Source organism: Phaseolus vulgaris, chromosome 8 (genome assembly GCF_051622355.1).
Source record: "Phaseolus vulgaris cultivar YP4 chromosome 8, ASM5162235v1, whole genome shotgun sequence".
Classification (NCBI taxonomy): Eukaryota; Viridiplantae; Streptophyta; class Magnoliopsida; order Fabales; family Fabaceae; genus Phaseolus; species Phaseolus vulgaris.
Genome location: NC_143505.1, coordinates 35,117,970 through 35,140,332, shown reverse-complemented (window position 1 = coordinate 35,140,332; position 22,363 = coordinate 35,117,970).

Here is a 22,363-nt window from a genome sequence, read left to right as displayed (position 1 = left end):
AATACTACATAATTTAATGGAAGGAGATCATGTGATTTCACACAGATCTACTTGATCTTATAAATTCAAGTACATGAAAGAAAAACGATAAATTATATATTATAATTATTTATTCTTCTAAAACGATAAGCATAATTTCGTATCGTTTTTCTTTCTCAAAGTTTATTCCTTTGTAAATTTATTGGAAACAAATTAAAAACGTTATATTAGGTTTTTTTTTTTTAAAAAAAAAGTGGCAATATCTCTTTTAACCATGAAAAAAATTATTAATAACTAAACTCTTATGAAACATAAAATATAATTTATTTTTATCATGTTTTCAAACATTATATTCTCAGAATAAAATAAATAAAAAAGATATTATTTAAATATGGTTTTCTTACAAAAAAAAAAATTAAGACCCAAATGGTGAAAGGCGTGATAGGGGGAAAGCACGTGGTCACAATGATTAGGACTACACCTCCACCTAACCTATGTTCTTTCCTTGGTTGCCTTTACTTTACACTATGTAATGCACTACTCACAAATAACCATTTATATGTTCTAATACATGTCAACAAACACTTTATTATTAATTAAAATTTATTATAAATATAAAAATATGAAATAAGAAGTGGAATCGCACAATTTATATGATTTTAATAATTGTTTTTGGAAAAAATATTGGAAATTATTAACAGTTTTTCAAGTTCAGTTCCCTTGTTCAAATTATATATATATATATATATATATATATATAAACCAAAAAAAAAAATATAAAAGAAGTGTTTATTATTAATTTAAGTTAAAATATTATAAAACTATTTTTTTAAAAATTAATGCGGACTAAAACATAGATAATTTGATTATATATTGATATCATGATGTTTTTTAAACAGGTTTAACCTTATCAAAATTATATGTACTATGTTTTGGTATTTTTATCTGGAAACCTTATTTCTCTAACATAAGGGATTTTTTTCATGGGTTGGAGTACTCTGAATACTCCTATTTATTAAATTTTATTGCTAATTAAAGAAAAATGCGGACTAAAACATAAATAAGTAATTTCTTTTTAAATTCACAAAAATATAAGACGAAGTAAACAAGATAAATGAATATAATTTTTTGTCGAGATAAATTATTCTCGTTTTTGTTTTCTTCTTATTTATTATAATGTTTCTAATAAAGTAAAGCAAACTTCAAGTTAAATATGTCAATGAATATGTTTTTTTACTGACCAGTCCTCGGGCATCGACGTTAGGGATTGACATCGGACCTCGCCAACAGAGGGAGAGATCGGACGTCGGTGGCCTGAACAGCTATAGTGGGCCACGTAAGGTGGGCCCCAAAATTACACTAGTTATTAGTTAAAACATCAGATATGGGAGGAAGTCCTAAGACACGAGGGATCCATGCTGGTGGTTTGCATAGCGCATTCAGGCGCGACACGAGTAAATAGTCCTTGGAGGCGCTAAGGCCCGTTAGGGTTAGGGTTTCCAAGGAAACCTGCATGCATGGCACGTGAATACTTAGGGCACCCACAAAATAGATGGTGCCAGAGATTTGGTGCACAAGTTGGTACCCAGGCGACCATTCTATTAGTCGTTGCACTGCAGTTAAGAGAAGTCTTATGTGCCAGATTATGTTAAGATTACGAAATAGCGGTGCATGGACATTCCCTAAGGATCCCTAAACATGGGTAACAAAACAAAATTAAACCCTAATTTCAACCTATAGAAAGGGCACTAAAAACCCTAGCAAGGTACACAGTTTGTAAGACTGAAACTACTTTATGTACTTAGTGTTTCTTTGCCCTAATACTGACTTGAGCGTCGGAGTGCAAACGATCATCAAGGCGCCCTTTGTCTTTGCAGGTGAGAGATTCTTCGATCGAGAAAGTTCAATTCTCAGGTGGAGATAGGAGGGTCAGGGACTGCCGTTCGAGTCAACCGGCGAGAACAATTTTGTTTAACGGAAATTTATATTGGTCTTTATAAAGTAATTATTTTAAATTATATAAGAATTGTACAGGGAAGGAGAGCTTGGTTTGGGCTCGTGGGAGGTCGGATCTCGTTTTGGACTGGTGAGTGGTCAGCTCGGCTATTGGACGCAGGGTGCAGGTCATGAGTTTGACCCAATTTTATTGGTAAGCTCAATGGGGAATAATTAAATAAGTTTTGTCATATATTAAGCTATAGATAAGTATATGCATATCTGGGGTTATTAGTTAAATAAATATACGCACAAGTTTGTTAATTGAATACGTTGCATGTTGGTTACAAGATGGTAAATAATTGTTGAGAATAAAAGAGGAGCGCCCAAAGATAAGGGTGTACACGTAAAACAGAATGTTAGCCTGTGGTTAGCACCTGAAGATAATTGGTGCCTGTGGCATGCGCTTTTTCTATTAAGATAAAAGATTAAATATTTTCAGTTATGCTTTCAGTTGAGATTATATTCTCGTGAACGAAAGTTGTTACACGAATAGTTATAAAAGGGGCTTGAGACCCTAGGTAAAGGTACCTTGTTTCTGAGTCTGAAATTGAATACTTCTTAAATATTAGTAAGTCTGTACTAACTTGATCTGTTATATTTTCAGTTATGCTTTCAATTTAGATTATATTCTCGTGAACGAAATTTGTTACACGAATAGTTATAAAAGGGGCTTGAGACCCCAGGTAAAGTTACGTTGTTTTTTAGTTTGAAACTGAATACTTCTTAAATATTAGTAACCCCAGGCAAAATATTTTTTCTTTTATATGTTTTCAGTTGAGATTATATTCTCGTAAGACTCTCCGCTTAGCCAAGCTCAACTCGAGCCTGGGGGGCTTGTGTACCGGGGAGGAGAGCTCGATTTGGGCTCGTGGGAGGTCAGATCACAGTTTGGGTTGGTGAGTGGTCAGCTCGACTATTGGGCCCGGGGTGCAGGTCATGAGTTTGGCCCAATTTTATTGGTAAGCCCGATGGGGAATAATTAAATAAGTTTTGTCATATATTAACCTATAGATAAGTATATGCATATCTGTGGTTGTTAGTTAAATAAATATATGCATAAGTTTGTTAACTGAATATTTTGCATGTTGGTTACATGATAGTAAATAGTTGTTGAGAATAAAAGAGGAGCGCCCAAAGATAAGGGTGCACACGTAAAACATAATGTTAGCCCGTGGTTAGCACCTGAAGATAATTGGTGCCTGTGGCAGGTGGTTTTTTTGTTAATATAAAAAATTAAATATTTTCAGTTATGCTTTTAGTTGAGATTATATTCTCGTGAACGAAAGCTGTTACACGAATAGTGATCCTGCCGGTTGACCTGAGTGCAAGAGTCTTGCCACGTCAAAGGTTTCTCCTTCTGGATCAGCTTCGCACCACGTTAGCCTCTATCCTTCACGCCTTAATTCCTCGCAAGAACCTGAAGAAAACAGAGTGGCGCCGCTGCGGCCGATCGCGCTCCGACGCTCAAGTCAGTGACGGAATCACCAAATAGTAAGAGAGAATATCTCAACTCAAGGAATCGTGCGCAGTAAATCTCAGTGTACTATCAAGTATTCTCAAAGCGTACTGAAGTGTTCTAAAAACGTACCTCAAAAGTCTGTTAAGAGTTCCTTATATACCTGAGCGTTTCTCTCTCCTGACGGTTACACCTCTAGACACGTGGCTCACATCCAACTATACACGTGTCACCATCTGGATCCCTCTCCACTTGAGCGTCACTTCTACTCTTCAAGCTATTCGACTAAGTTACCCGTGCGAGGAGTAACTTGGTGCACAGCTTCCTTGGAGCGCGACCCCTTAAGCGGCGAGTACGGGGTGTCACCATGCACACCTTCTCTGTGGTCTCGCCTGCCGCTATCACGATCTGCTTCACTTGCACATCATGCATGTTCTGGGAAACTGTTCCCTTGCCCCGACCTCTGGCTAGGGAGTGTTTATCTGATAACCTCATCCTTCACTGTTGTGTGACAAGCATATCACTCATTTCCCATACTACTACCCCTTGGAAACCTTGAATAAGCTTTCCTGACCTTTCGGCGATGTGCCCCTTTAGGCGGTCTCTAACCACTTGATCGCCTAAAACTCACATACGGCGACTATGACGCAAGCCTGGTGACCGCCGGTTATACATACTAGAGATCGGAGAACGCCAAGCCAACAATTGGCGACTACACAGACTTCCCGATGTAATTCCCTTCCGTCAGCCAGGTGTCCCGTTCAACACGCCTATATTATCGCTGCTTGCTGCCACGTCATCACTTCCGATTACCTGATCGGTACACAAGCCCCCTAGTCTTAAGTTGAGACTTGTCCAGCAAAAAGACTAAGAAGCCAAATCATCGTCGATCTACGTGGCGCTTGTACGGATCTTCGTACGTTCGTACCCTTTGCCTTTCTAACGCTCCACCAACCCCCTCTTTAATCAAACGACACGTGGCTTCATCAACGGTCGTTTTCAATTGCCGTTTGCGCTTCCCACAACGTTCGAAAACCCTTAAACCCTTCGCGCTATTCACTGTTCCATCATCTTTCTTCATCCTCAAGCATTCCAAACGCTCTCTCTGCGAACCCCGAAACTCCTCGTCTCTCTCAATCTTCAACTTTCTTCAGGGCTCATCCGATCATAAAAAGGTAACCCCTTTACTCCTGCATTTTAATCGGTTTGCATCATCCATTAACTGTCTGAAGCATACGTTGTGGGTTGTATCTCTTTTTCTCGTAACCTAAGGTTTCGTCCCTGATAACGTCCATCCCAGCGAACCCTTGTTCGTTCGTTCTATCTTCTTCGTCCCCAATCGAGTCATTCTTTGCTATTTTCATTTCATCCCTTTCTCTTTCCTTTGCAGTTCCTGCGATGGCTCACACAAAGTCCACCGCTAACCCTCCTTCTTCATCGCGAAACCTTCCACCCAAAACTCGTAGGGTTGTCCCAGGGATAAATCCTCCATCAACACGCGACCCCTCACGAGCCTCTGGTGCTCCCTCCACACAGGCTGAGAGGCCTGCCTCTTCTCATGCCAACCCTACCCAAGCAACTCCACCACTCGCCGGAGGAGCCTCCCTTCCTCCGCAAGACTATAAAGAGCTCTATCCTTGGGCCACCCCAACTCTGCTGAAAGAGACCTCCTCGATAAACACTGAGTTGGGCGTGCACCGATTGAGGAAAGGAGATCAACCCGACCTTTCCTTCCACAAGGAGCATGATAGCAAAGTGGTCGTGCTGCCCTGCCTCCCGGGTGAACCGATCTGCACGGACGATAAGGGGAACAACGGCGAGTTGTTCTGCTTTATCTACACTACCTTGTTCAAGAAAGTGAAGCTTAGGCTTCCTTTTACTCGTTTTGAGAGAGAGTTGCTGACCGAGCTCAACATCGCCCCTGCCCAGCTTCATCCCAACAGCTGGGCGTTTGTAAGGGCGTTCCAAATTCTTTGTGCGCACTTGTTGCTGCCGGCCTCAGTTGACGTCTTCCTCTTCCTGTTTGAGGCAAAGAATCCCGGAGATTGCCTCTGGGTCAGCTTGAACGGGATTGCTGGGAGATCAATCTTCTCAATCTTCCAGCAATCTTATAAAGACTGGAAAGGGAAGTTCGTGAAGGTGTGCCAGAATGAGCAAGACCCCTCACTGCTTGACGGCTTCCCCTTGTATTGGGTAAACAAGGGGAACAAGGACTCCAAGGACAGCTTCAGGAGATCAAGAAGTCCTGACAACATGGGGGAGTTAGACAAAGATCTTTGTCTCTTCTGGAAGAGCGTGGCTGCCGTCAACATCACCTTCCCCACTGCCTCAATTATTCCCTATGAGTTCTTCGAGAGCCAACTCGAAATACACATAGGTTAGCCCCTACTCCAGTACCAAGATTCTTGCTTCGTGTTAAAACTGACTTAGCATCTTTACCCTTTTGTATAGGCCTTGATCACTACTCCACGTGCTGCTTGTGTTATCCCTGCATAAATATACTTGTATTTTCTGCTTATGTTTTGGTTGCTCACTTATCCCTTTCCTTATGCAGATAACATGTTGGGAAAAGGGAAACTGGCGGAATTGAGGGCGATCGCCCGATCCCACAAGCTCGCGGCGGGCTCCCAAGCTGTGCCCAACCCGGTGGCGGCGATCGCCGCTACCCAAGGCAAAACTCCTCCTCGAGGTCCAACTTCTTCTAGGGTACTGCCCGCCCCAGAAAGGAAAAAGCTAATCTTGAGGAGACCCAAAAGGAAAACTCCTCAGGTGGTGCAAGAGGAAGAAGATGATGATGAGGAAACCGAGGATGGCCTCGTCGCTAAGAGGAAAAGGGTGGCCACTTCTACACCACCTACACTCCCAACACCAACACCGCCCTCGCCTCCAGCTCCACTACAACCAGTCCAAGCAACGCCCCTGGCCGTTGCACCCCCAGTGGTTGAAAGCAGCGGCCCTAACTACGCAGAGGACCCTCCAAGCGCCTCAACACCGTTCGTATCTGTTGGAGAGGGTCCTCCTTCCACCACATCCATTGCTGGGGCCGCGTTAGGAGACAATGAGGGCGCTCAAGTCTCGCCAATATTGATAACAGAATCCCCAACCTCACCACCACGCCTAGAAGCCTCCCTTGCCCTACAAACTCAAGAGGGTGGTGGTGAAAGTCAACACCAAACCCTTCCAACACCTCCAGCAGCAACCTCAAGCCTCCCAACTTCCTTCGAAGAGACCTTGGGACCCTTCACGGCCCAACTGAAGACTATGGCGGAAGATCTCCCTTTGATCGTATCAAAAGCTATGAAGGGCTCACTCAAGAAGCTTCAAGAGGAAAACTCCGCGCTCAAGGAGTTGAACCTAATGATAAGGGCTGAGGCTGAAAAGCTCACGTGCAACTTGTTGATGACTAAGCTGGAACACTCAAGGCTGGAGGATGCAATGGACGCGGAGCTAAGAAGCACGCGCAAGGAAGCCTCCGATCTGCGCCAGAAACTACACCTCCAACTCCAAGAGAAGATTGACTTGGAGAGCAAGCTGGTCCCATATAGGCTCAAGGTGGCAGATCTGGAGGCTGCAAAAAAGGCGGAAGCGTCCAGGGTGGAGAACCTTGAGAAGAGATCGGCAGATCGGGAGATTCTCCTTGGGAAGGTCGAGAAGGAAAGGGACAATGCTCTCGCTGAGCTCGTCGAAGCTCGCGAGGAGGCCAAAAAGATTGCTGCAGAGCTGGCCCATGCTCGGGACGAAGGCAAAAAAGCTGCTGAAGAACTCGCTCGAGCTCGTGAGGAAACGGAAGGGCTGAAGAAGCAAACACACGAGCTCGAGCAGAGCGTTGCCCAAGTCCTCACCGCCGGGTTTGACGCCGCTCTGGAGTAAGTAGCATGTCAATACCCTGAGCTCGACCTTTCCATGGTGTCGATCAGCAACGAGGTGGTGGATGGGAAGATTGTACCCTCTGAAGACTAGCTGCCTTCCTCCATCACCTTTTCTTTGTAAAACTTTATCTGTAATCTTACTGCTTATGTAACTGTTTACATCTGTGTGCAAACTCGAAAAGTCGCTACTTATATAATTTTCACTTCCCGTATATCGTCTTTCTATTTACTTTGCACGCTTTTACCTTTATTTGCTGTGTGGTTTACCAACATAACTGGTGAAACTTACTCAAACGAATTAACTCAGCAATATTCGAGCCTCACCTTTCACACACTGCTTCGATCTTGAATAAACTGTTAATCTTATAACAACTTATCAAACTGTTAACTCAAAACTTGAGCAACTATTAACTCTTTAGCAATGACATTTAATATAACTTGTGAACTCAAGGCAACAAACCTTAACATAGGTTACTTACTAGGCAGCAGGTTTTAACTCAAACTAGTATCAAAATACCGTTTACCTGATCTGCCAGCGAAGTGAGCCCTTATTCCTGTCATCACCTGGAACTCTTCTGATCGCCGTAGGGTTCTGGCGATGTGACCTTTCTTACCTTCATAACTTGACCATTGTTCCCTCATCTGGGGGGTAGAGGCGCCTTTCGGATCCTTCTCTACCTCCCTGAGTTTCAGAACGATGAGCTGGATAGTGAGGTGTTCTCTTTGAACCTACTTTAGTTATCTTTTTAACTTCTTTCACCCTTCACGCCATACCTGAACTCGTTCAAGGCGAGAAGGATTTTATCTATCTTCACACCGCCTACAAGCGTGGAAGCTTTCTCTGGTCTTACTGAGTCAATATTGATGTTTCACTTAAAGGGGGAAAAGGCGTTTTCCTTCCCTTCCCACCGTTTAAGGTTACGAACACCCCTGACCTTTCAGTTCATCTTGCCTGAACTCACTCTGAGGTGAGAAGGACTTTTTCCGGTGCCTCAGCTTGCCCAGGGTGTACATCTCCTGCCCCATGGACACGCTGAGGACTTTTAATCTTGCCTCTGTCTGCTTGTGCAGAGAGGTCTTCCGATCTGTTCTTGCCTGCACTCGCTCAAAGGCGAGGAGGACTTCCTCTGTTCTTGCCTGCACTCGCTCAAAGGCGAGGAGGACTTCCTCTGTTCTTGCCTGCACTCGCTCAAAGGCGAGGAGGACTTCTTCTGTTCTCGCCTGCACTCGCTCAAAGGCGAGGAGGACTTCTTCTGTTCTCGCCTGCACTCGCTCAAAGGCGAGGAGGACTTCTTCTGTTCTCACCTGCACTCGCTCAAAGGCGAGGAGGACTTTTTCTCTTCTTGCCTGCACTCACTCAAAGGCGAGGAGGACTTCTTCTTGCCTGCACTCGCTCAAAGGCGAGGAGGACTTTTCTCTTTCTCGCCTACACTCGCTTAAAGGCGAGGAGGACTTTTCCTCTTCTTGCCTCAAGACGCACGAGAGCGTTGAGGTCTTTAGTTATCACTGGTGCCTCCGATCGCCGAAAGACGATGAGGACTTTAAAACTTTAACTACTGTCACCGATCGCCGAAAAGCGATGGAGACTTTAAAACTTTTAACTGATGCCGCCAATCGCCGAAAAACGATGGGGACTTTAAAACTTTTAACTAGCAAGCATGCAACATAACTTTGTCGTTGCCTTAGATCACGTTCGAGTGATAAGGTCTTTCTTCTGAAAACTTTCAAAACCACAAGAATGCAATCTTAGAAACTTTCAACTTTGAAAACTCTTCTTTATTGGGTAGCGTCATTAAAAACCCTCCTTAGGGAAAAAAGAGTGCCCCCTTCCAACTATTTTAACAGAAAGCATGTAAATCTCTTCATGTTCGTTTTTACTTACAAAGCTTTAACTGTAATATAATTTGAGATGCGTGGCGTTCCAAGTGCGAGGAATCGCCCCTCCTTCTAACGTCTCTAAGGGGTAGGGGCCGTTCCCGAGCACCTCGGTTATTTTGAACGGTCCCGTCCACTTAGGTGATAACTTGTTCTCCATCTCGTACTGATGGGCCTTCCTCATCACCAGGTCGCCTCCTCTAAACTGCCTTGGCATTACCTTAGAGTTATACCTTTGCTCAATCCTCCTTTTTACTGCCTCGGCCTTTACTCTTGCCTCCTCCCTGACCCCATCCAGTAAATCCAGATTCAATCTTCTTTCTTTGTTCGAGTCTTCCGCCACAAAGTTCTGGAATCTCGGCGAGCTTTCCTGGATTTCAAATGGAATCGTCGCATCACATCCATAAACCAAGCTAAACGGGGTCTCGTGGGTTCCTGACAGTTCAGTGGTATGGTACGCCCAAACTATGCGGGGTACCTCTTCAGCCCACGATCCCTTAGCTTTCTCGAGCGTTCTCTTTAAACCTCTCAGCAATACTCGATTGGCAGACTCTACTTGGCCATTTGTCTGTGGGTGCTCGACGGATGCAAACACCTGCTGTATTCCCACCTCTTTGCACAGCTTCTTCTACAGGTGACTTGCAAACTGAGTCCCATTGTCCGACACTAGGCGTTTAGGCACACCAAACCGGCACACGAGATTCTTCCATACAAAGCTTTCGATCTTATGTGCGGTGATCTGGGCTACTGGCTCCGCTTCGATCCACTTGGTGAAATATTCAATCGCCACCACCAAGTACTTCATCTGCCTGACCGCCAATGGGAAAGGTCCCAGAATGTCAATTCCCCAAGTATGAAACGGCCAAGGGCTGTAAATTGACTTCAACTCTTCTGGAGGTGCCTTGTGCCAATCGGCGTGCTGCTGACATTGCTTGCAACATTGTGCATACTTCTTGCAGTCCTCCCTCATCGTTGGCCAGTAATAACTTGCACGGAGAGTTCTTGCAGCCAGAGCTCGACCCCCGACGTGACTCCCACATATACCTTCATGGAGCTCGGCCATAATTCTTGTGCATTTTTCTCCATGCACACATTCTAGGAGTGGGTGCGTAAACCCAAACCTGTACAACTCGCTGTCGATCATGGTGAACTTGCTGGAGTTCTTCTTTATCTTCCTAGCCTCCGTCGGATCCAGCGGGAGAACGCCATCTGCCAGGCAGCGCTGGTATTGCGTTATCCATGTGTCTGGCCTATGCGTAGCGCAGACCTGCGCCACGTTCACCCTCTCCCCTCGACATGCTCTTATTCTCGGCGATCTCAAGGTCTCCTGAGTCAAGGACCTGTGACTCCTCGCCGCTTTCTCCGTCGACTTGCTTATCTGAAGAACCTGGTGGTCTGCCACAAACGCCTTGGGCGTCTTCAGAGTTTCTTGAATAACTGTCCTCTGCCTACCCCCCTTGCCTGAACTGGCGAGCTTGGCTAGCAAGTCAGCTCGGGCATTTTGCTCTCTGGGTACATGCACCACCTCAAACGAGGCAAAGGAACCCTTCAACTCCTGCACATACTCCAAGTAAGTCGCCATTTGTGGATCCTTGGCCTGGAACTCGTCTGTTACTAGTCCCGTGACCAACAATGAGTCACTCTTGGCCATCAACACCCTAGCCCCCATCTCCTTAGCCAACAAGATGCCTGCGATCAACGCCTCATATTCTGCTTGATTGTTGCTAGCTTTAAAGGCAAACCTCAGGGATTGTTCTATCAACACGCCGTTGGGCCCTTCTAGAATGACTCCAGCACCGCTACCCTGCTGGTTAGACGATCCATCCACCGAAAGTACCCAACGAAAATCGTCCCCCTCAACTCGTGCTGCTTCCGACGAGAGCTCGACCACAAAATCAGCGAAAATCTGCCCCTTGATCGGTCCTCGGGGTTCGTATTTGATGTCGAACTCCGACAGCTCCACTGCCCACTTCACCATTCTCCCAGCTACATCGGGCTTCTTTAAGACTTTCTGGATAGGCAAGTCGGTCATCACCAGCACTGTAAAACTGTGAAAATAGTGGCGCAACCTCCTCGCCGAAAATACGACCGCCAGTGCAGCTTTCTCCAAGGCCTGATACCTTACTTCTGGGCCTTGTAACACCTTGCTAACGAAGTAGATAGGTTTCTGAGCTTGATCTTGATCTTGGGCGAGCACCGCACTCACCGCCCTCTCAGTTATAGCAAAATACAACCTGAGAGGGGTTCCTACCAAAGGTTTGCACAAAACCGGCGGGCTCGCCAGGTACTCTTTAAGCTTCACGAAAGCTTCTTCACATTCCTTCGACCAGACAAACTTATTGTTTCGCCTTAAGCATTGGAAATACGGATGGCCTTTCTCTCCACTACCTGACACGAAACGAGATAGGGCGGCCATCCGACCTGTAAGCTGCTACACCTCCTTCACGGTAGCCGGGCTTCTCATCGCCAAGATGGCAGCACACTTATCAGGATTTGCTTCAATTCCCCTTTCAGTTAAGAGGAAACCCAAGAACTTCCCCCCCTCCACGCCAAAAATGCACTTTTCGGGATTCAGCTTCAATTTATACTTGGCGATTGTGGTAAACAACTCCTCCAGATCTGAGATGTGCTTGCTTTTTTCTAGCGAAGTCACGACCATATCATCTACGTACGCTTGCACATTCCTTCCTAGCATCGGTGCAAGTACCTTATCCATCAACCTTTGGTACGTGGCCCCCGCATTCTTCAGCCCGAAGGGCATCACCTTGTAGCAGTAGCACGATCTCTCAGTCATGGAGCTCACCTTCCAAAGATCTTCCCAACTTGAAGACCTTGCCCCCGATCTCCCTCTCGAGCCACTCCTTGACAGGTTTGGGCCTGGTTTCACTAGCGATCACCGCCCTGGCGATTCCCGACTCCCTAGCCTCCTCTGGGCGGTTTCTCGCTTCTTCTTCCCGTCCGGTGCTCTTTCCCTCAACCTCAGCGTCTACCATGATGACATCGCCTCCGACGGTCACTTCCATCGCCGCATCAACAACTTGCCCTTCTGTTGGCCTGGGCTCCACACCGGGGGGCGGCGTCGTGGTGATGTAGCTCACCGACCTCTTATTCTTGAGGCTATTCTCGTAGCACTTCTTTGCCTCCTTTTGGTCACCACCCCCTCCATTGATGGCAACTTAACCTTCATGTGCCTAGTTGAGGGCACAGCTCCTATTCTGTTGAGGGTCGGCCTTCCCAACAGAATGTTATACGCCGAGGGGGCATTCACGACGAGGTACTTGATCTTCTCCGTCCTCGAGGCCGCCTCGTCTGTGAACGTAGCTCTCAACTCAATGTACCCCCTGACCTCCACCTGATCGCCAGCGAACCCGTATAAGCATCCTCCATAGGGCCTTAACTGGTCAAGTGGAAGTTGCAGCTTGGTGAAAGTCGGCCAGAACATGACATCTGCTGAGCTTCCTTGATCCACCAGTACCCGGTGGACCTTCCTTCCCACCGTAACCAGCGAGACAACTATGGGATCGTTGTCATGAGGTACAACGTCCCTGAGATCCTCCTTTGTGAACGTAATGTCCACATCTGGCGAGTGATCTTCGAACACATCTACTGCCATCACAGACCTTGCATATTTCTTCCTCTGTGAAGCAGTACATCCACCACCTGAGAAACCTCCAGCGATGGTGTGAAACTCGCCGTGAGTGGGCATCTCATGCTGCTGGCCTTCACTGCTCGCCGGCTGAGAGCTCGACGCTTGCCCCGTCCTCTTGTCCAGCAGGTAGTCATTCAAGAAGCCGCTTTTGACCAAATCGTCGAGTTGGTATCCAAGGGCCAAGCACGAATCAAGGGAGTGACCAAAACTTTGGTGGAATTCGCACCATGTGTTCGGTTTTGGTCCTAACACCTTGTCTGAAACTTTCTCAGGCGCCTTGAGCCTGGCAGCTATGTTGGGAATGACGATCAGGTCTGCCAACCCCATGACGAACTTGTATCTGGGTGGGCGATTGAACTCCCTAGGGCGCCCTGGGCCCCTTCCCTTGTTTTTCTTTGGGTCGTAAGGATGGCGAGTCCTTTGATCCTTCTTAGCCGCCACCGTCTCCAGCACCCTCTGCGGCTGAATTCTAGTCTGGGCCCGTGGCCTAGCAGGAGCCACGCTCCCTCTCTTTTCTGCGACCTCACTCTCATCGGCGATGAGGGCCACAGCAAGTCGCCGAACTTCAGCAAACGTGGGGGGTGGCCCCTAATTAGCGCCTCGCAGAAAGGTCCAGGCAGTACGCCCTTTTTGAAGGCGTATACCAACATCTCCTCGTCTTTGGCAGGCGAGCGGACCATCTATGCTCCAAAACGATTCAGATAGTCCCTAAGGGACTCTCCTTGATATTGTCTCACGTCGAACAAGTCGTAAGACACCCTAGGTGGCGCCTTGTTCACGATGTACTGGTCGACGAAAAGCTTCGAGAACTGCTGGAAATTGGTTATGTGACCCGTGGGCAGGCTAACGAACCATTCCAGCGCTGTTCCCTGGAGTGTGCTCATAAACATCTTGCAATAAACTGCATCTGAGCCTCCTGACTGCATCATCTGCGTGTGGAACGCAGTGAGATGTGCTTCAGGATTCTCCACGCCAGTGAAAGAAGCTTTTACGGGCACTACGCTCGCAGGGATCGCCGTGTCCGTGATCGCCTGAGCAAACGGCATCGGAAAAACGCGCGGTGGCGATGATGGCGCAACCTCTTCAACGGTTGTGCGTCCTCTCTGCTGGTGAAGAGCTTGACGCAATTCCTCAGTGACCTTGCTGAGCTCCTCATTTCTGGCCTGAGAGGCGACCAGGTCTTCGTGCATCTTTGCTTGCTCTACGCGCGATGCCTCCACATTTGCTTGCAACGCGCGCATGATCTCCATCATTTGCGCCATGGTCATGGCGCCTTCTCCAGCAGTTGGCACAACGGGACTTGAACGCGTACTCCTCATCTTTCTCATGAAATATCAACAGATCAATCTTCAGCGACCAAAACCTTCACCAGCGGAACGATCGATCCAGCAATCAATCGGTCAAAACCTCTTCAACTCCAAAGAACTTCCAAGAACGTAACCACAACAACACGGGATTGATTTGGATGCAAAAACCTCTACAGAAACTCGCAATCTCAACCCGAACCTACCGCTTCTCCACCAAAACTCCCGACTCACCGATCAGAAACTCGAACGAACGGTAAAAACTTCGATTTACTGATTGAAACTCGCACAAACAGTAAGAAACTTCAATTTACCGATCGAAAGCTCAAACAAACGGTGGAAAACTTCAAACTACCGGTCAAAAACTCAAACAAATGGTGAAAAACGCCGAAAATGGTTGCACCAGCACACAACCACACAAGAACCGCAGAAACTTCAAGAAACTCACGCTGTGGATGGGAAACACGTTTTACACAGCCCCACGGTGGGCGCCTGATGATCCTGCCGGTTGACCTGAGTGCAAGAGTCTTGCCACGTCAAAGGTTTCTCCTTCTGGATCAGCTTCGCACCACGTTAGCCTCTATCCTTCACGCCTTAATTCCTCGCAAGAAGCTGAAGAAAACAGAGTGGCGCCGCTGCGGCCGATCGCGCTCCGACGCTCAAGTCAGTGACGGAATCACCAAATAGTAAGAGAGAATATCTCAACTCAAGGAATCGTGCGCAGTAAATCTCAGTGTACTAGCAAGTATTCTCAAAGCGTACTGAAGTGTTCTAAAAACGTACCTCAAAAGTCTGTTAAGAGTTCCTTATATACCTGAGCGTTTCTCTCTCCTGACGGTTACACCTCTAGACACGTGGCTCACATCCAACTATACACGTGTCACCATCTGGATCCCTCTCCACTTGAGCGTCACTTCTACTCTTCAAGCTATTCGACTAAGTTACCCGTGCGAGGAGTAACTTGGTGCACAGCTTCCTTGGAGCGCGACCCCTTAAGCGGCGAGTACGGGGTGTCACCATGCACACCTTCTCTGTGGTCTCGCCTGCCGCTATCACGATCTGCTTCACTTGCACATCATGCATGTTCTGGGAAACTGTTCCCTTGCCCCGACCTCTGGCTAGGGAGTGTTTATCTGATAACCTCATCCTTCACTGTTGTGTGACAAGCATATCACTCATTTCCCATACTAGTACCCCTTGGAAACCTTGAATAAGCTTTCCTGACCTTTCGGCGATGTGCCCCTTTAGGCGGTCTCTAACCACTTGATCGCCTAAAACTCACATACGGCGACTATGACGCAAGCCTGGTGACCGCCGGTTATACATAGTAGAGATCGGAGAACGCCAATCCAACAATTGGCGATTACACAGACTTCCCGATGTACTTCCCTTCCGTCAGCCAGGTGTCCCGTTCAACACGCCTATATTATCGCTGCTTGCTGCCACGTCATCACTTCCGATTACCTGATCGGTACAAATAGTTATAAAAGGGGATTGTGACCCGAAGTAAAGGTGCGTTGTTTCTGAATACTAGACTGAATCTGATTAACTTTTGTAAGCCCTCACTGACTTGATCGTCGAAGTGTAATCAATAGGTAGGGCCCCTCTGTCTTAACAAAGCCACATTCCAGTGTAACAAGAAGATGCAAATCAATATCCAGAAGGAGCTTCGCTGATGAAAACGTGACTAGGACCATTGTCATCAGATATATTGTTATTAACGTGTCTTCTGATTACAACTTGCTTTTAGGTCGAGCATCCTTGAATAGGTTGAGAGTAGTACCCTCGACAACCCGTATGAGGATGAGACTGCCTTCTGACGAGGAAGGAGTAATCACCATAAAGGCCGATCAGAAGGCTACCAAAAAGGGCTATGAAAGTAGTCTGAAGGATCGAAGGAAGACTTACGGAATCACATAGTCGAGGTGCTCGGGAAAGGACTGTATAGAGACCCTCGAGGGGGAAGCTTAATGCTTTTGTACTGGAGCAGAGCGCTCAAAACTCAGCACTTGGTGGTCGGACCTTGGTACATGGTGCAGACAGGTCAGCTCGACAGAATAGCGGGCCGTGTAATCGGGTCTCAGTTGTATGTATAAGTCCATTTTTGTATAATTAAGGTAATACTTCATACGTAAGGCCTAGATGGCTAACAAGGGGTAGTTATGGACCTAGGGGTGCACTTAGTGCGCATAGGGTCTAGTTTAAGTAAGTGTTTTCTTTTAAACCTAAGCCCATGTGTTAGGGCATATAGAGGTTAGGTTCCATGTATGATGAAAGCTAGCCTAGCACCATAAAGAGGGTGCCTACGTAAACAAATTAGACCCCTGATGTTGGTACATAAGTTGGTACCCTAGTGGTTATTCTGTTATTATTTTATGCACTCCCTAGAGGAAAGATTTTGTTCTGTTGCAGCACCGAGAGAGTGTGCTCCTGAACAACATATTTTCCTATTGAGTATGCTTTCAGTTGAGATTATATTCTCGTGATGGAAAGCTGCTACAAGAGGTAAGCTATAAAAGGGGCTTGAGACCCCAGGTTAAGGTACATTGTTTCTAAGAATGAAACTTACTACTTCTTAAATTCTTATAAGCCCTGTACTGACTTGATCGTTGGAGTGCAATCAATAGGTAGGGCCCCCTCTGTTTCAACGGAGCAACATTCCAGAGTTGCAAGAGGTAGGACGAATTCGTGAAGAGACAGACAGAGCTAGAGCTTGTCATCAGAGTCAACTGACAAGAACATTAGGCGCCCACTGTGAGGCTTGATAAAACCAGGTCCCACCCACAGTTGTGCTCGAGTCGCTAAACGTGATGAGGAATACAAGGCAAGGTCCATTGGGATCTGATGGGAATGACAACCCCACCATACAACAATTTATGGAAACCGTGAGTGCTCTCCAATAGGCGATGACAACATCTAGGGTTGAACAAGAGAGACTCATGGCAGAAGCTCGACCTGAGCAGCTGCTTAAACAAGACCAGTTGATGGCGGAGATAAACGCATCTTGAGCAAGCAACGACGAGGTACGCAAGACCAATGAGGAATTGCGTAGAAGTTTACAACAACTTGGTAGACGCTCCGCAGGGGAGAGAGGCCCGATTGTCCAACTAAGGGCCCTCCCCAAACCATTTTCGCAGGTGATTATGGACGCTGCCATACCAGCCATCTACATAACGCCCAAGATTACTTTCACAGGTGTAGAAGATCCTGAGAGCCACCTAACAGTGTTCAACGCCCATATGATTATCTCGGGAGGAACTGATGCCATACATTGCAAGATGTTCATGTGTACGCTCACAGGAACGACATTACAGTGGTTTGTTGGCCTTCTTGATGGCCACATAACCTTCTTCGACTAATTTTCCGAATTGTTCAGGGAACAATTCATCGTTAACCAAGCTCGACCGCTAGTCCCCTTCGACCTTTTCGGTGTAAAGCAAAGACAAGGAGAACCTTTGAAGGAATTCCTGAATAGGTTTGATGCCTTTATAGTAAGGCTCCAAACCTAGGATGAGGCCTTGATGGTCCATGCCTTTGAATAGGGGGGTCATGTCAGGACAGTTCGGTGATTTTCTAATCGGAAATCTAGCGATGATGTTTGGGGAGATACGACGACAAGTTGTCGTTCACATCGTTGCCGAAGAGGCGGTATCTGTGAAGCGTGACAGCACACACCCATAGTAAACCAAGCCGAAAGAGGGCAGCCGAGCTCAGCCTTTGAGGGTCCATGAAGCTGTGACCGAGAAGAGGTCAGACGCACGGTGAGCACCCTACGTACCCAGAAAAAACCAACCAAGGACGAAGGCAAGAGACGACCTTCCTTTCAGAAGGGAGGTGTTCCGCCTTCAAACATAAGAAGTACACGAGAGAGGTGAATATAGTAAAGGCGTGGGGGGCTGACCAGCCAACCTAACCCGACCTCTGCTTCACCAGTGCTGATTTGTGGGACGTGGTCCCACATGAGGATGACCCAGTGGTGATCTCCGTCGTCATCGTGGGAAGAATACACCGAGTTCTTAATGACTAGGGAGCTCAGCTTATGTGATATTCTGGGTAACGTTTAATAACTTGTAGTTGTTACCTGACCAGTTGAGACCATGCGATGGTTGCTTGTTTGGCTTTGCTGGAGATCAGGTGGAGGTACGGGGACATGTAGAGCTGAGGACGACCTTCTTAGACGACGTCTCATCTCGCACGATCAGTATTAGGTATTTAGTGGTTAATGTTGTTTTAGCCTATAACTTACTTTAGGGAAGGCCATCCTTGAACATGTTAGGTGCGGTGGCCTTGACGAGGCACATGAAGATGAAGTTATCTTTTCTCGAGGGAGGGGTGATCATCATCAAGTCTGACTAAAAGGCGGAAAGGAAGTGTTACAAGAACAACCTGAAGAGCAAAAGGGGAGTGTGTACGATCACCATCCAGGCGCGAATGCCAGAGGTGATCACCCGAGATGAGGTCACCAAAGAAAGGCGATTTGGGCCTGTTGGTGAGGTTCTGGAGAAGGTGATCGAGAGGAATAAGTTCAAGCTCGGCACATCGTTAGGAAAAGAATTGCAAGATAAGATCCCTGATATAATAGCGAGGCACATGAGTGCTTTTGCTTCGTCTTCTGCAAACATGCCTAAAATAGATCCTGACTTCTTGTATCATAGACTCACCATGGATGAGAAGGTCAGGCCAGTTATTTAGAGAAGAAGGAAGCTCAACGAAGAGAGACGTCTAGTCACCAATAGGAAACCCAGAAGCTCTTGAAAGCTGGCCTCATAAGGGAAATCCAGTAGCCTGAGTGGCTAGCAACAATCATAGGGATGAGAAGCCCTGTCACGGTGAAGGAAGTACAACAGTTGACCGGGCGTATGGCCGCTTTGTCGAGGTTCTTATCACCAGGAGGATATAAGGGGTACCCTTACTTCCAGTGCTTGAAGAAGAACTACCGTTTTACATGGACCCACGAGTGTGAGGATGCGTTCCTCAAGTTGAAGGAGTACCTGACTAGCCCACCTGTCCTGTGTAAGCCGCTACCAGGTATCCCCATTTGTCTCTATTTTGCAGTTACAGATTGGGCGATCAGCTCGGTCATCGTGCAGGAGCAAGATTAGGTTCAAAGGCCTATTTACTTCGTGAGCAAGGTGCTATAAGGGTTGGAGGTGCGATATCAAGCCATCGAGAAGGCAACCTTGACAGTGGTATTTGCAGCTCGGCGACTGCGCCTCTATTTCCAGAGTTTCACTGTGATAGTGATGACTGATCTCCCAATCCGCAAAGTTCTCCAAAAGCCCGATATAGCAGGTCAGATGGTGTGCTCGGAAGTCGAGCTGTCTAAGTTCGACGTGCAATACGAACCCAGGGGGCCTATCAAGGGCCAAGTATATGCTGATTTTGTGGTAGTGCTATCCTCAAAAGCCACTCAAGTAGATAGTGGTGACTTTTAGTGGGTCCTCTCGGTGGATGGATCTTCCAACCAACAAGGTAGCGGTGTTGGGATGATTCTAGAGGAACCTAACGGACTATTGATCAAGCATGCCTTGAGATTCGTCTTCAAGGCCAGCAATAACCAAGCTGAGTACGAAGCCATATGGTCGCTGGTATGCTGCTGGCCAATGAACTAGGCGCTCAAAGCTTGTTGGTAAAAAGTGACTTGTTGTTGGTGACCGGGCAAGTCACATGCAAGTACCAGGCCAAAGATCCACAAATGGCCTCGTACTTGAGGTATGATACACTTTTGAGGGAAGCTTTCCCCATGTTTGAGCTGGTGCATGTCCCAAGGGAGCAGAACGCTCGAGCATACTTGCTATCTAAGCTGGAGAGCTCGGGAAAGGGAGGTCGATAGAGGTCAGTTATTCAGGAGACTCTAAAGTCACCCAGGACCACTGCAGAGGAAGCGACAAAGGTCAGTCATGTAGAGACCATGGAGGTAAGCTCGGCAAGAGAAGGGAGGCACCGGTCATTGACACAAGAAACGTTGAAGGTGCCCAAAATAAGCACTTATGGCTTATCGGGGGAGGAATCGTTAGAGTTCCTACAGGTCGATGTAGTGGAGACCTAGATTACACCATACCAGCGTTACCTTGCTAATGGTATCCTCCTGGTAGAGCCCACAGAAGCAAAGGCAGTCAAGAGGAACACATAAAGGTATACCCTGGTTGACGGAAAGCTGTTTCGTCATGGCTACACCCATCCCATCCTCACTTGTGTTGAAGGCCATTCGAGATGGATATTATTGGCGAACTATGAGGGAGGGCTGCATGAGGTATTGGCATCACGCATCCCCCAAGGAGTTGCGATCAACACATAACCCCTGGCCTTTCCATACGTGGAGAATAGACATCTTGGGTCCTTTCCCTTTGGCAATTTGTCAGATGAATTATCTCGTGGTGGCTATTGAGTACTTCACCAAGTGGATAGAAGCAGAACCAGTTGCGCAGATAACCGCCCACAAGGTTCAGCTCTTCGTGGGGAGAAACATTGTCTGTCGTTTTGGGATCCCAAGGCACTTGGTGTCCAATAATGGTACCCAGTTTGCAAGCCAACAATTATTCAAGTTGTGCATGAAGCTTGGGATGAAGCAAGTGTTTGCCTTTGTGGAGCATCCCCAGACGAATGGTCAGGTCGAGTCTACCAATAGAGTCTTGCTCAAAGGTTTATAGAGGAGGTTGGAGAAAGCAAAGGGGACCTGGTCAGAAGAGATTCCTCGAATATTGTGGGCCTACCACACCACTCCTCAGTCCACCATAAAGGAAACGCCTTTCAGTTTGGTATATGGGTTAGACGCCATGATACCTGTAAAGATCCAGGAAAGCTCACCTCGGTTCCAGAACTTCGTGATAGAAGAATCTAACGAAGGGTGGAGCTGAAGCAGAAGTCCAAGCTGAGACATCGGCAGTTTCGAGTTGTCGACATAGTAATGCGAAAGACTAATCCTTACCAGTTGGAGAATAAGTAGTCTCCCAAATAGACTGGCCCATTCCGCGTGGTGGAGATGCTTGGAAACAGAGCCTATAGGCTCGAAACTCTTGAGGGTGGAGCTATACCACAGACGTTGAATGGGGGGAACCTCAAGTTTTATTTCAGTTGAAATATTTTGTCAATGTTTAACGAACAATTCAAATAAGGGGACACTTTTTTTCCCTCATGAGGGTTTTTTAACGAGGTCGCCCAATGAAGAACTGTTCTTGAAATATGAGTCATCAGAATTATTTGTTGGCACACGATAAGACAACTTGGCTGGTGAATTAATCCGGGTAAGTGCCATATATGTATAATTAGTCATGAAATTATTAAACGAGGCAACCCATCTACTTGGTAAGATTCCAGGCTCAGATGTCTCGAAACTCGTACAATTCAGATGGGAAAACCTCTTCTCAGTAAGATTCTTAGTCCAGGCACCCAGAATTGGCTTAAGGTTGTTTGACTAAGGGCAGGTAAGCCAAACTACCTCAGCATCGAAGAGTTGACTCGGTGTAAGCCAACACCCAAGTCAGATACTCTAAGGCAAAAGAAATTACTTCCTTGGTAAGATTCCAAGATTAGGTGTCTCAAAGCCTGTATAATTCAGATGGGACAACCTTTTCTCAGTAAGACTCTGAGTTCAGGAACCCAGAATTGGCTCAAGACTATTTGACAGCTGAGGGCAGGTAAGTCGACCTACCTCAACATCGAAAAGTTGACTTGGTGTGTAAGCCAACACCCAAGTCAGATACTCTCAGTAGAAGGGTTGACTTGGTAAGATTCCAAGTTCAGGCACCCTGAAGTTGTGATTGTTTAAGGACAAGTAAAGCGACATGTCTTGATGCGATACCCGAGCAGGCGCTCTGGGCAGTGTGTTTTCTAATAAAGCGACCTTATCTTGGTAAGATTCCAAGTCTAGGCGTTTGGAAAATCATGGTGACTCAGAGAGGACGACTCTTTCTTAGTAAGATTCTGAGTTTGGGAGCCCCTCAACCGTGATTAGTTGTAACTAAGATTTTTTGGCTAAAGACAGATAAGACAACCCACCTCGGCATCGGTGAAACCACTCGAGCTCGGGTGCTCTGCAAATGAAAATTGAGATTAGCCCTATGGGGTGGTAAGCCAACACCCAGGTTAAATATTCTAAATACGAGAAATTGCTGAAGGGTTGACCTGATGTGTAAGCCAACACCCAAGTCAGATACTCTAAGCAAAAGAAGATCAGAGAAGAGAAGACTTGATGTGGGAACCAACACCAAAGTCAAATACTCAAGCCATCCAT